The following is a 13,588-nucleotide window of genomic DNA, read 5'->3' as shown; positions in this document are numbered from 1 at the left end:
CTACTGCTCAAACTCCTTGGGTCCCCTCCAAAGACACCAAATGCAGTGTGCTTGCCAGTGGGAATATATAGCCCCGGATGTATTTGCATATCTGCATATGAATGTAGGTACACTTTCTATGTGCACATGTGTGTACACATTGCAGGCATACGACAGACAAATCTACCACACTGAGATTGGGTGGAAAGAAAAAACAAACATATCTTCTATGGTAATAGGTATATAACAGGTGTTTTAATAGATGAAGATAGAAGGAGTGAATGAATGACCAAAAGCAGGAGTGTCTCAAATAGAAGCCAAGGGAAATGCTATAAATCAAAAGTCAGTGGTTGATAAATTCAGGGCCCTGAAAATATGTTTACCTTTGTTTGAGGTGGCTTAATTTCAGAAGTCCTACAGATTTTACAGTTAGACAGACTTGGCTGAGAATCCTAGCATAAGCAACTTAGTCTAACCAGCTCCTTCTTTGTAATCAGGGGTATCAGTTTCTAGTTGATAAGATTGTGCTGAAGATTAAATACCATATGTGTGTTCAGTCCAAGCACACTGCCCGTTGTAGGAGAATTTAATAAGCCTTTCCTCCCTCCCTCTCTCTCCCTCCTCTCCTTTCTTCCCTCTTTCCTGTCTTCCTCTTATATTCCTTCCTGCGGATACAGTGATGTATTACCTTTCAAAGTGCTTTGCTAGACATGTCGGCAGAGCTGCGCAGGGCTGGGATGGCATGTTGGAAGGTCATCTTGGAGACAAGAGACTATTCTAGACAGGTCCTAGCATTCTTTCCAAACTTCAAGCCCTGCTAGGAGTTCACTGCTACAACTAACTTCCTTTGTAAGAGCCAGTGTAGTGCAGCAAAAAGGATAAGCAAACCAGACTTGGTGTGAGATTCCATCCAGGTCCTGCCTTTACAGTGGACTAGTGACCTTCGGTTGATCCCTTCCCCTTCTCGGTCCTCGATTATCCCGTCAGATGAAGGGACTGAACCAGATGAGGGTCCTTACAACTCTACAGTGCTACCTGAGAATATAAATATTTTGGTGCTGGAGCAGGGTGAAGGGCTCACGGTAGCCAGCATTCAGGGCCCAGGATGCCAAACAGGGACAGAATTTACAAAAGGTCCTATGCAATCGTCTCAGGCCACCTATGGCTATGATGGGGTAGACAGCTGGGGGCTGTTGGCACAGACCTTAAGTACCGGAGCAGTTTGGGAGTCACACTGGAAAGGTTCTCCAGATGTGAGGCATTACAATACCCTTTAGGAATGCTCCCCTTATCAGGAAGAAACAAACAATTGTGATAACAGTGACCACCACAATTTACTGGCAGTCACTCAATTCCAGGGTCTGCACTAGGTGTTCTCCATGTGACATCTGGCATGTTTGTCATAGAACATGGGGTCCATGCTACTAATATGATTCCCATTTTACAGATTGCAATTGACCCGCAAGGTGAATGGCAAGGTGGGGTGTGAACCAAGACCATCTGACTCCACAGCGGGTGCTCTTGGCAGCTACACCCAGCATCTCTGCATGTTGTTACAACCTAGTAGACACTGGCCCAACCACCAGAGCTACTACAAGGACTACAGGCACTGACGACATGCTACCCTCTATGCAGACACTTCACACTTTTCCACAATGCCTTTCCACTCATCCTCCCCATGGCTTCTCAACACCATCCCCAAAAGAATCTGTGATGGGATTAATCCTGTTCTGTAGATTGAGATAGTAAGGCTCTGGGAATTTGCTTCTTGCATCACACCAGGACACTTGGCTCCAACGGCAGCCCTTCTCTTTCAGTGTGATGTTGAAATCTGCTTGAAATCTGCTTGGAGTGAAGTGTCATCACACCTCTGGCAAAGGGTAGACTGAGGCACAGAACAGTTCAGCTATTTGCCACATTTCTTACAGGGAGTTGTGAGTACACTGGGTGCAGAGACTGGCTTTCCTGACCGTGGTCCTCTCTGCTGCATCTGTCCTGCACTGTATGTCTGCTGGAAGGTTCCCTGCTGTCATTTCAGACACGAGAACTGCCCTTGGATAGATTGGAATTTCTAACCCACATGCCTTAGTTCAGCACTCAGCAGACAGAGCTCAGATGTCTTTAATCACTGTTCTGTTTCCACAAGTGCCATCATCCCCCCATCCCAAGCAAAGGCAGACACCCTGGGGGCAGAAGCTCTAGACACAGAAACTGAAGCATGCACCCCAGCACCAGACAAGAAGGAAGGGCTGAGGTTACTGCAGTGTCAGAAGGACTGCAAAATCTTCAGCGCTCCTGTGGGGAAAGAGCTTTGCTTAGAGACCTGCCAGACAACCAGAACTCAGCCTCCAGGAACAACTCACCCAGAATTAAATCCTGATGCCCTCTGTTGGTGTTTTCCAGTAATGGTAAAATTTTGGAGCTTTGGAAAGGAAGCAACCCTCTGTAGGACACACACAAACCCCATATTCACACACAAGTTCACATGCACCGCATTTTTACTCTCAAGAGTCTGCAGAATAGAATCCTAGACAGTCAGACTGGCGGGGACTTTATAAACATGTGAGTCTGGTCCTTTAATTTTTGCAAATGAGGAAATAGATGCTGTCAGAGGGAAAGTCATTTTCTCGAGTCAAAAGATGATACCCATTCTAATGACAAAGCGCCCTGAGCAGTTACTACATGGTGGCAGCGTGCCAAGATCTTTACAGTCCCATGCCATCTACTCCACTGCATCCTTACAAAGTATTCTCTTGAATTTACGGAGGAGGAAAAAGAGTTGCAGGCAAATTACAAAACGTACCCAAAGTTAGTAAACCTACCACTTGGCAGGTCTCAGATGCTAATGCCGGCAGATTTGGCTCCAGAATCCATGCTGCCTCCCACTTAGAGACTCAACTTGAACTTGGATCTCCCAACCCTCAAGCTTGTGACCTTTACATGAATGTGTACAAAATTTACATATTCAGTCTTTCCCAGTCCATGTGGAGACACAACAAACTGATTTTAGCCTCATATCCTGGATAACACTATGTAATACATTTGTTCCAATAAATAACATCCTATTTTCCACCTGTGTTTAGAACAAGTGAAAGATAGATACAAAGGCCAAAAGAAAAAAGAAACATGCTCTTACTGTTTTTTTCTGTTAAAACTTCTGAAATATGTGGCTTTGGATTGTTACCCAGGTATGCTTGCCAGTACTTTCATCCTTGGAAAAGTCAAACTCACCTGCCCAGTCACTGCTTCAGAGCCTCCACTCCGGACAGAGAACCTTCCCAACTAAGCACATGGCAAAGAGGAGCTAAGAAAGCACCTTCCTTACAGACAGGCGGACCTGAAAAAACAAACAAAAATACATTAGGCTTTGCACACCCATTTCATTCAGCAGAATCCACCAATCAGATGTCACTTATCCTCCCTTGGGGGTCATTGAGAGGCCAGGAATATTATGCTCCCACAAGATCCTCACATGGAAACCTGAGAAATGAAGCACATGTGTTGCCACCTAACGTTGTCATTTCTGGAGTCCACTAATTCCGAGGACATACAGTTCTTTTCAGGCTTTGCCACATAAGTGAAAGCTGCACCCTGGAGTACACAGAATGATTACATTCCTTAAGAGAGCAATTTTCAAACACTGTGCTTTAACTAGCATGTTACACGCTACTCACCTATGAATATTTTTGTATTTCCATCAGCATGTCCCTGTAGGGACTTGAATTGAATTCTAAAACATGCACTTCTGGAGTTTAGACTGGCCTTTCCTTAATTAGTACAAATGACAGGTCTGGCTCCATGTAGATGAGTTATATAGTCAACTCACGTGAGCTGCATTGCAGCATGAAGGACAGTTTTCATTATACACCCAACTTTCACCTGCTTAAAATTCTCTGAAAAGCCTCCTTTTGGGTGGTAACTTGTCAGACCCATTTCTTGTCATAAGTTGGAGGAAAATCAATCCCACTATTTGGGAGTTGGACTCAATCTGAAAGCGATAGGCTTGTCACATTTAATTATTTCACACTCCACTCACCAAGCCATGGAAGTGTCAATTTCTCCTGAGGGGTAATGGGACCAGGGAAGAAAAAGCCGCCCAAGTGTGGGAAAACAATAAGTTACAGTTAACAACAAGAGCAACCTTTGGAAGTTAAAAAAAAAAAAACTTTCCCCAGTGAAGAACCAGAGAGGTGTTGGAAAGCATAGGTTTGCAGAGTGATTTTCTAGTTTTTCTCATAAAAAAAATAGAATTCCAGAAAATATGTGTAGAAAGGGACCTTAGAGGTTATCAAATCCAAATGCTTTAATTAATTGATATAGAGACTCAGATATCTCTGACATTCACCAACAATAACAACAACTATGATTTATTCTGCATTGATTATGTGTCAGTCACTTTCCAAGATCACTCAGTCAATGGGAGAACATAGGCCAGAAACTAGGCTTTTCAATTGTTACTATTTTTATACTAAATATTAAAGTAATAAATAGTTTATACTAAATGTTTAATATCTAATGCTAAATATTAAATATTACAGGAAAACCTGATAATTTTGAATCTTTGTTCCCCTTAAATACAAGTACAAAGAATATGTTCAAATGACACTATTTGTTTAACTCTGGCAGAGACTACAGCTTTGAAATCTCCCTGTCTTGCCAGTGGGTTTCAGCCCTGGACAAGTTCACTATGGATTCAATGTGACCAGAGAAATGACAGTAGAAAATGTTCTTGGGGTGAAAGGGTTATACCCAGCTTTATTTCCATGGAGGCAGGTCAGTCACTAGAATCCTGTCCACTCAGAGCGAGTCTGCAGGCAGCAAGCTGGTCTCTGCCTCTGGGCCTCTCTACCCCTGCAGCCGTCTCAGTCTCTGTCCTCGGCGCTGCCACCACTCCAGTCTCGTCTCTGCTCTCCTGCAGCTGCGCCACTGTGTCACCCAGAGCACTGGGCAGAGCTCTTTATATAGAGCCAATAATGATGTATAGCCAACACATGTGCACTGAGCCAGCCAACAAGCGCCAGGTGAGAATTCTGGCCACGGGAACCTTCACTTTATCCACACTCCCACAGAATCAGGACTGATAGATCCACTTTTTTTAAAAGGATGAATATTGAAAATAGGAAGTGAATGACATGGTATAATGTCTTTGCTCCTGTAAGGCTATGGTATGAATAAAAACATATCCAAGCCTTCTTATTTTCAACAGTTGGGGTGATGAAGGAGCGAGGTTAAGATTCTTAAACTACAAGTTCTAAGGTCATGAAAAGTGATGATTTGTTCTCAGTTGCTAGATGCAGGAGACAAGAAAGCAAGAGTTAGATCGAAGAGATCTTTTCTACACAAGATAAGGAATTAATGTGAAGTGTGTGTCCACATTGCAATCTGCAATTTCCCCCAACTTGAGAGGACGGAAAGGTAGAACAGGATGGCACTTAAGGTAGCTGATTTAGGCAGATCTGGCTTTGCTTCTCTCCTCTTCGTACTCACTGTGTGACTCTGGCAAGTACTCCAACCTTTTTTAAAAATGTAGACATATATATATATATATATGTGATGAAGCTATAGCTAGCTAGCTACATAACATAAAATTTGTCATTTTAACTATTTTTAAGTGTACAACTCATTGGCATTAATTACCTTCACAGTGCAATGCCATCATCATTGCTGTCTATTTCCAAAACATTTCTCTTACCACAAACAGAAACCCTCTACACGTCAAAGAATAACCCCTTGTTCATCCCACCCCTGGCCCCTGGTAACCTCTAAGCTACTTTCTGTCTCTGTGATTTGCCTTGTTCCACATAACTGAAATCTTACAATATTTGTCCTTTTGTGTCTGACTTATGTCACTATAAGTAGTGTTTTCAAGGTTCATCCATGTTATATACCATGTCAGAATGTCATTCCTTCCTAAGACTGAATAATATTCTATTTTGTGAATACACCACATTTTGTTTATCTATTCATCTGTTAATGGACATTTGGGTGGTATTGACCTTTTGGCTGTTGCGGATAATTCAAGACCTGGGAGCTTCCTGGATGAAATCTGAAACTGGTTCCTATACATGGAGGGCAAGGAGAGACCAAAGAAAGAGGTAAACCATTCCAGATCAGGAGGTGGCAGGTTTAATAAGCAAAGAAACTTAGATGTGAGGCTTGTCTTGGGCACCATCAGACAAGCAGATCTCTGAATCTTAAACACTTATATAGAGGCCTTAACTAGGTTCAATCACGTATACCATCCAGGTGGTCTCAATAGCACATTGCTCTCTCAAGGCTGTGTCCTGGAAAAACAGCTCCCATTTTGGAATGTACATTCCAAGGACAGCTTCCCATTGCCCAGGTCCTGCTCATGGGTCAGTCAGTGATCATATCCTCACAACTACTTCCTCTAATAATGCTGCAATGAACAGTGGTATACAAGCATCTGTTTGAGTCCGTGTTTACAAATGTTTTGGAAATGTACCTGGAAAGTGGAATTGTGGGTCATATAGTAATTCTATATTTAGCTCTTTGAGGAACCACCAGACTGTTTTCCACAATAGCTGCACCATTTTGCATTCCCATCAGCAAAGTACAGTGTTCTAATTTGGCCACATCCTTGCCAATACTTATTTTCTGTGTTTTAACTTTTTTTTTTATAATAGTCATCCCAGTAGGTGTGAAGTTGCATCTCATAGTGGTTTTGATTTGCATTTCCTTAATGAAGTAACTCAACCTCTAATTCTGGATCACCATGTGTAAAATGGAGTGATACTTATCCTGTAGGCTTTCTGTGTAGAATAAATAAGGTTGCATTATCTGAAACATAGTAAAATCCAATAAAGGTTGAGCAATGGCATTGATGGAAATATGATGATGCCTTTGTTAATCCAAACTGTTCCCACCTTTTGGAATAGCCTCTCTTCTCACATGTGCAGGTTCTCAAATTATATCCAGCCTCCTGCCTGTTCAGATGGGAATAAGGAAATACACACTTAAAGTTACAGGTGTGTTACTGGGGTCCACGTTCGCTGGCAAGAACCTAAGGAAGCGCCAACCTTGGCCAGTATTTACTCCCCCTCTTCTTTATTTACCAGAAATATGAAGAACTTTCAGCCCTCTAACAGCTTTCATTTTAAATGTTTATTAAACAGGGATACTTGTTGAGAAACATCCCCCTCCTTCTTTTCTTAGAACATTTTACTTTGTCTCCTAGATGATTTATAGGATTTAGGTATTTTTACTCTATTTCTGCTCTATTGAGGCAAAATATGAACAAGAACCAGATGGATACCATTTGCAGCAAGATGGTAGGAAATATCACAGAACTTCTCGTGGGTGTTTTAAATTGCGAGATGCCAGGAGTCAAAGGAGAAGAGAACTTTCTGGACCAGACCTTCGAGCACAAACATCTCTGAACTGGAGGCTGTGGTTCCTTACGGTCTTGCTTCTCTGCCTTTTGTGAACTTTCCCTCACTGCTTGAATTAATTAACAAGGGAATGAGTTAATATATTTGAGGCATTTAGATCAGCATCTATTACAGGTTAGGAGACGAAAGTGTCCATTTTTGTTATGGTGACTGAGGAGTTCACCATGGGTTGTTATGGTGTCGGGATTATTGAAATGAGATGGGTAACAAATGATACAACAAAGAAATGGTTCTTTAATAATCAATACAGTGGGATAACATTTTGAGTTACTAACATGTTCCTATATTGTCTTATGTACTCGGGCTGTCCCCAGGAACCAGAAACAGAGACATCCCACTTCCACACTCTCAGGGAAGCATTATTTGCAGAGCATATGCGGCATCAAACTCAGTTCTCGGACTTTGAGTTTCATGGTGAGATTTGGGAACCTAGCACTCTGACAATGGTTAAGAAGAAAGGATTTTGATTCAGGATTTTGCACATTAAAAATAAAAGACCCATGATTTCCATGGTGGGTAAATGCTGCATTAGTTGCTGCCATGAGACCACAATAGGGTCACACAATCACCTATGATTCTGGGAAGACTGGCTTTGGCCAAAGCTGCAAAGGAAAGCTGAAATCTTTCTCCTAGTCACACCTTCATGGGAAATCGGGTTAACTCTGGCTTGAAGAATTCACCGATCACTTTGGGGTATAAATGATATCTTCTGCCCCAGACTTCCTAGGAATTTGCTTGAACCTTCCTTAGAGTACTTAATCATTTCATACATTTTGCTATATTAATTTGCACACATGATTTACCTCTCTTCTTAATCTTTAGGATCCTGGAAAATAGGAACTATATAGCTTATAAGTGTTAAAATAGTAGGGCTGAAATTTCATTGTGTGGATAAATCACTTGGGGTGCTAATTAAAATACCAATAGCTGATCTCTACCTACAGAGATTCAGATGCAGTAGACCTCTGATGGGATCTGGGAATCTGTTTTAGAAGCAATTATCTCAGGTAATCCTAACAGAAGTCGAAAGACCACTTTAGAGAAACATTTCTTTGTGACATTGAAAATTATGTCTTGCACACAGAATGTATGCAGTAAATAAATGCTGAATTAATACAAGAGTAGACTAAGTAAGGGGTTTGCGACATCAAGAATTACTCTTTTTGGTGAGTTTTATATCTGAAGAGATTCTTAGGAATGAGTTAGGAAGGAAATAAAATGTGGTTGATTGAGTTTCTCCCACTCAGTCAAATTCCTTGAGTGCCTGGAACTTTTTAAATAATCCTGCCAGATCATTTATACAAGGGGAAACTGAGGCTTATAGAATCAGTCTTCTGCTCAAAGTCAAGGAGCTTGTAAGTGGCAGAACCAGGCTTCACATACTGATTGGTCTTATTTTAAATTCCATGCTCTTTTAATTCATCCACAATTAATAGGGTCTAGGGCTCAGACATCAGGGTCCAGAAAGGACCTCCCTCAGTGGTACTGAGAAAAGCATTTAGCTTCTGTGTGTCTTAATTTACCACCTGCAAAATAAGGGCAAATATACCTAATTAAGTAGGGTGTATTAAGAGAAATTAATCAGTGTAGGTTTGGAATGAGAGGTAAAAATGTAAAAGCTGCATCTAATCATGCCATCATTATTACCAACAATAATAACATCATCAACATTGGATTCATAATTTAATCCATGAAGCATTGCCCCACCATCTCTGATTATTATTATTGATAATTAATAAGGATAAGACATGAGGTTAATGAGGTTTCTTTGTGGCTTTAAATCTTTACTGGGTAGGAGGAGAGGAAAACTAACTCTTATACCAAATGTTGCTAGATTTGGATTCGTTGTCTATTTTTGTGTTTCTTTATCCTTCCCTTAAAATTCCCTGAGGCCCACTTGAGATAATGGAGTAAATGAGTCAGTCTGTAAAAAGGCCTTTTAAAACCCACAGTGGCGGCTGCTATGACACGTGATAGTTGAGACAGTTGCTCATCAGGGAAGTGTTGGTGCAACCCAAAACTTGGTTAATTTTCTGAAATTCAGGGGGATGGCTTGAGAGGAACATAACCCCTTATAATTCTCTCCTAGGAATTAGGAAACCTCAGAGAGAACTCCACTATTGACCAGTCTGTGAGTTTAGCTAAGTCATGGTACCTCCACGATCTGTTCTGCAAAGCAGGGGTGATAGCCTTTCTTCAGCTTGTAAAGCTGTTTTGAGGATCAAATGATGTGATGTGTAAGCAGATCCTGTTGGTCATTAGCTCAGTTTGCAGGGAGGGTCAGAAAGAGAAAGCAAAGAAGTTGAGTCCTAGATATGCATACAAATTGCATATTTTATTAGTAGATACATTAGTGAGTTATAAAGGCCGAGGAAGGCTCTGAGTCTGATGTTTGGAACTTGGTGCTCCAGGGTGATGTCCATACTGCTGGGAAGTCAGGACACCATCATCTGGGTTTGAGGTCTGCTATGTGGGAACATATGAGGTGCTCAGCAGACCCTCATCTCAGCGCAGCAGAGAAGTGGGTACTCTGGTAACTTGCTTACAGGAAGTTTGTAATTGAATATATTTCCTAAACCTAATGTAACCAGAAAAGTGGCCTGAGTGTTTCCTTTTAATCAATGCTAACTCAGCACCTACACAATACAGTGCCAAATAACATTTCAGATATTTAGAGAAATAGTTCTATTATTAGAAACGTAGTGTAAATGCAAAATTGGCTACAATTTCTCACCCTTACCCATAACCACACCCTTTGCAATACAACTTGGCTGCCCCTCCATAAAGCAATAGGGTCTGGTCCCCTATCCCTTGAATGTGTCCTTGTGACTTACACTGGCTGAGAAAAGATGATGGAAGTGAAATGCAGTGGTCCTAAGTTTTGCCTAATTAGGTACTTTTGCTCACTATCTTTGGGAACCCAACCATTGGGCACATCAAAGACACCAGCTAACCTTTTGGAGGATCAGACCCCTTAATAAAGGAACACCTACTTGAAGCCATCCAAGAGCTATTTATAGTCAGCAGAGTTGGCTAACACAACTACCAGTAGGTACATAAGAAAGGCAAACTAAGATGAGAAGAACCACTCTGTTGATACACAAACTCAAGAGCAATAATAATGTGTGTTATTTTAGGCCATTAAATTTGGAGTGGTTGTTAGGCAGCAGTTGCTAACTCATACATACAATGGAGGTCTTCATGTATAACATTTCTTTTTGTGACTTTATGGAAGAAAGCAAGCAAAGGGAAAAAAAATACTAACCCAGCATGAATTTACCAGAGACCAGATTTGTCCAATCTCTAATTGTAGTTTTTAAAAAATTTTAATTGTTATATAATATCTAATTGCAGTTTTATTGTCTGGAGTAGAAAAGAGCTTGACCACCTGTAGAGTTAAATGTAAGAGGCTATGAAATGATCTGTTTGTTTATGTCATCGATTTATTTAAAAACAAAAACAAAACACCTTTTTTGAGCACCTGCTCTGTTTCTTAAGTGTTGCTAGGTGCTAGGGCATAAAGCCACTTAAGCCATGTCTGACATTTCATCTTTAGTGAATTACTCTTTAGAATCTGCTTTCAAATATCCCCAGAAGTTTGATCATTTTAAGCTGATCATAATGACCAATACAGATGAAATTCTCTGTGTGTTTTCACTTAACTCTTTTCCCCTCATTGGTGGTCAATTTTCTCTTTTGAAAAACAGAAGATTTGGGCTAAATTCTCTTCCATCTACTGTTTGATGTGAGTAGGTTCCTCATTTTTGTTTCCAGATAGTATATGACTGATACAATGGCTTAAGGGAGTCCAGTGACTTAACTCAAAGCAATGACATTCTAATGCTGAAATTCTTGGACATTGGATTTCAGTTCCAACATGTAAACAGCTTGGAAGGAAAGTAATCACTTCAGTCCTAACAAGAAAAAGCTCAACAAACTGACAGGCAGTGGCTTTCCTCAGACCCACTAGAGAACTGAGGCGGCAGGTTCTGAAATCAGAGAGACAGTTTCACTAGAGAAGCACAGCTAGAGCTCCTGCAGAACCTGCTGGACCGAACACTGGCAGGAACACCATACTGATGATTTTGAAGAATTGCTGGTGGCTGAGTAAGGACTAGCCAGAGATTGAAAAATGCCTGGGGACCTCAATCTTCAGGGACCCCCTGCACTTTTATGGCCTTCACTGCCAGGAACCCCACCATTTTCTCATTTTAGAAATCTGAGAAGAACCCTTGTGTCTCTGGCAAGAGGATGGGAAAGGATAAGTAGTAAACGTCATGAAATACTCCATAACAAAAGCCTACACTCTAGGTAAGATCCTTAACCCAAATGGTGGGAGGGGCAACCACATTCCTAATACTCCAGCCCTTTTAGAATTCCTGTTTCACCGAAGGGGAGGAGGGAAAAGGCATCATTTATAATCAAGGAAATTGAGAATGCTTCAGCCAGGGAAGGGAATAAGAGGCAGGTGGAAAAGAAATGTTTTAGCACTGGGAAGATACCTGTGAAGGTCACAGCCCTAAACCTTCGTCTCACTAAAACACTGAGATTTAATAAGAAGATTCTAGAATGCTCCTGTTGCATGCTGAGTAGTGGCATGCCACTACAAAGATATCCACATCCTAATCCCCAGAGCCTGTGACATGTTACCTTATATGATAGAAAAAATTTTTTTTTTCAGATATGATTAAGTTAAATAACCTTGAGATGGGGAGATTATCCTGGGTTTTCTCAGTGGTTCTTAAATTTAATCACAAGGATCCTTACAAGAGGGAAGCAAGAAGATCAAAGGGGGAAACAGGAGGTATGATGAGAGATGAACGGGTTGGAGTGATTCAAGGAAAGGGTGATCAGCCAGGAAATGCATGGGGCCTCCAGAAATTAGAGGTCAGGTGATGGATTCTCCCTCAGAGCCTGCTGACACCTGTACTTTAGCCCATTGACATGGATTTCAAATATCTGACCCCCATAACTGTAAGAGAACACACGCATGTTGTTTTAAGTCACCAAGTCTGTAGTAATTCATTACAGTAGTATTAAGAAACGAATACAGCTTCCCCTCCCCTATTCCTTACCATCCCACTAACAGGGTTATAGTATAATGAGAAAGTGAATTACAACTGAAACAGCTACAAGACAAAGATTCTCTCTGAATACAAAAGTAGTACTTAGGAAGCCCTAATTCAAGAGGGGAAGCAAAAGCAAGCGCACTACAGGAATTTGAAGCCTCTGGAACTTCAAGGTACACTAAACATGAAACCCAGCCTAATCCCAGCCAGATTACTATAAATCCTCCCACTAAGGCCTATTTGTTCCAGTTCTTGTTACCTGATAGAACATGTGGCCTTTCAAAAAAATTACAAGATGTGACAAAAGGTAACGAAAAACATAATCTGATGTGACAAAGCAAGCACCAGAATATACTCAGATACGACAGAGATGTCTGAAACATCAGCCATGGAATTTAAAATACTTATGATTTATATGTTAAGGGCTCTAATGGAAAGGCTGTGCAACATACACCAATAATGGATAATGTAACTAGAGAAATGGGAACTAGAGAAAGAAGAATTTAAACCTAAAACAAGCAGGAGAAAAAGAAATAAAAATTAGAGCAGAAATCAATGAAACTAAAAACAGAAAATAAAGAATACACAAGACTCAAATCTGGTTCTTTGCAATGATCAGTAAATTGATAAAATTCTAGCCAGGTTAAACAATCAAAACAGAGAGGAAGCATAGTCTACTAATATCAGAAACGAAGGAGGGGTCATTATATTGATCTTATGAACATGAAAAGGAGAATAAAGGAATATAATGAAAAAGTTTATGAACAAAATTTGATAACTTAGATGAAATGGATCAATTCCTTGAAAAACAAAAAGTACCAAAACTCACACAAAGAGAAATATATAATCTAAATATCCCTGTATCTATTTGAAAATTGAATTAATAATGAGCAGCCTTCTAATAAAGGAAAACACCATTCCTAGATGGTTTCACTGGTAAATTCTACCAAATATTCTAGGAATAAGTAATATCAATTCTTTACAACCTCTTTAGGAAAAAGAAGATGGGGTGCAGGGGAGAAGAAACATTTCAAACAAACTCTCTGAGGCCAGAATTATACTGAAACTAGATAAGGACATTATAAGAAAAGATAACTGCAGAGATCATGGATGTAAAAATTCTCAACC

The 13,588-nt window shown here is 40.6% G+C and overlaps 1 long non-coding RNA gene across 1 annotated transcript in view; it reads right to left on the bottom strand.

The window, feature by feature from the left end:
- LOC108402683 (uncharacterized) overlaps positions 1-13,588 on the bottom strand; it is a 106,158-nt gene that overhangs the window by 13,636 nt on the left and 78,934 nt on the right. The window contains exon 3 of the long non-coding RNA XR_001854505.3: positions 3,211-3,316. This is a non-coding gene — a long non-coding RNA (uncharacterized lncRNA). The remainder of the gene's footprint in view (positions 1-3,210; positions 3,317-13,588) is intronic.

Source organism: Manis javanica, chromosome 2 (genome assembly GCF_040802235.1).
Source record: "Manis javanica isolate MJ-LG chromosome 2, MJ_LKY, whole genome shotgun sequence".
Lineage (NCBI taxonomy): Eukaryota > Metazoa > Chordata > Mammalia > Pholidota > Manidae > Manis > Manis javanica.
The sequence above is the reverse complement of the archived record's forward strand: the minus strand, read 5'-3'. Positions and strand labels throughout refer to the sequence as shown.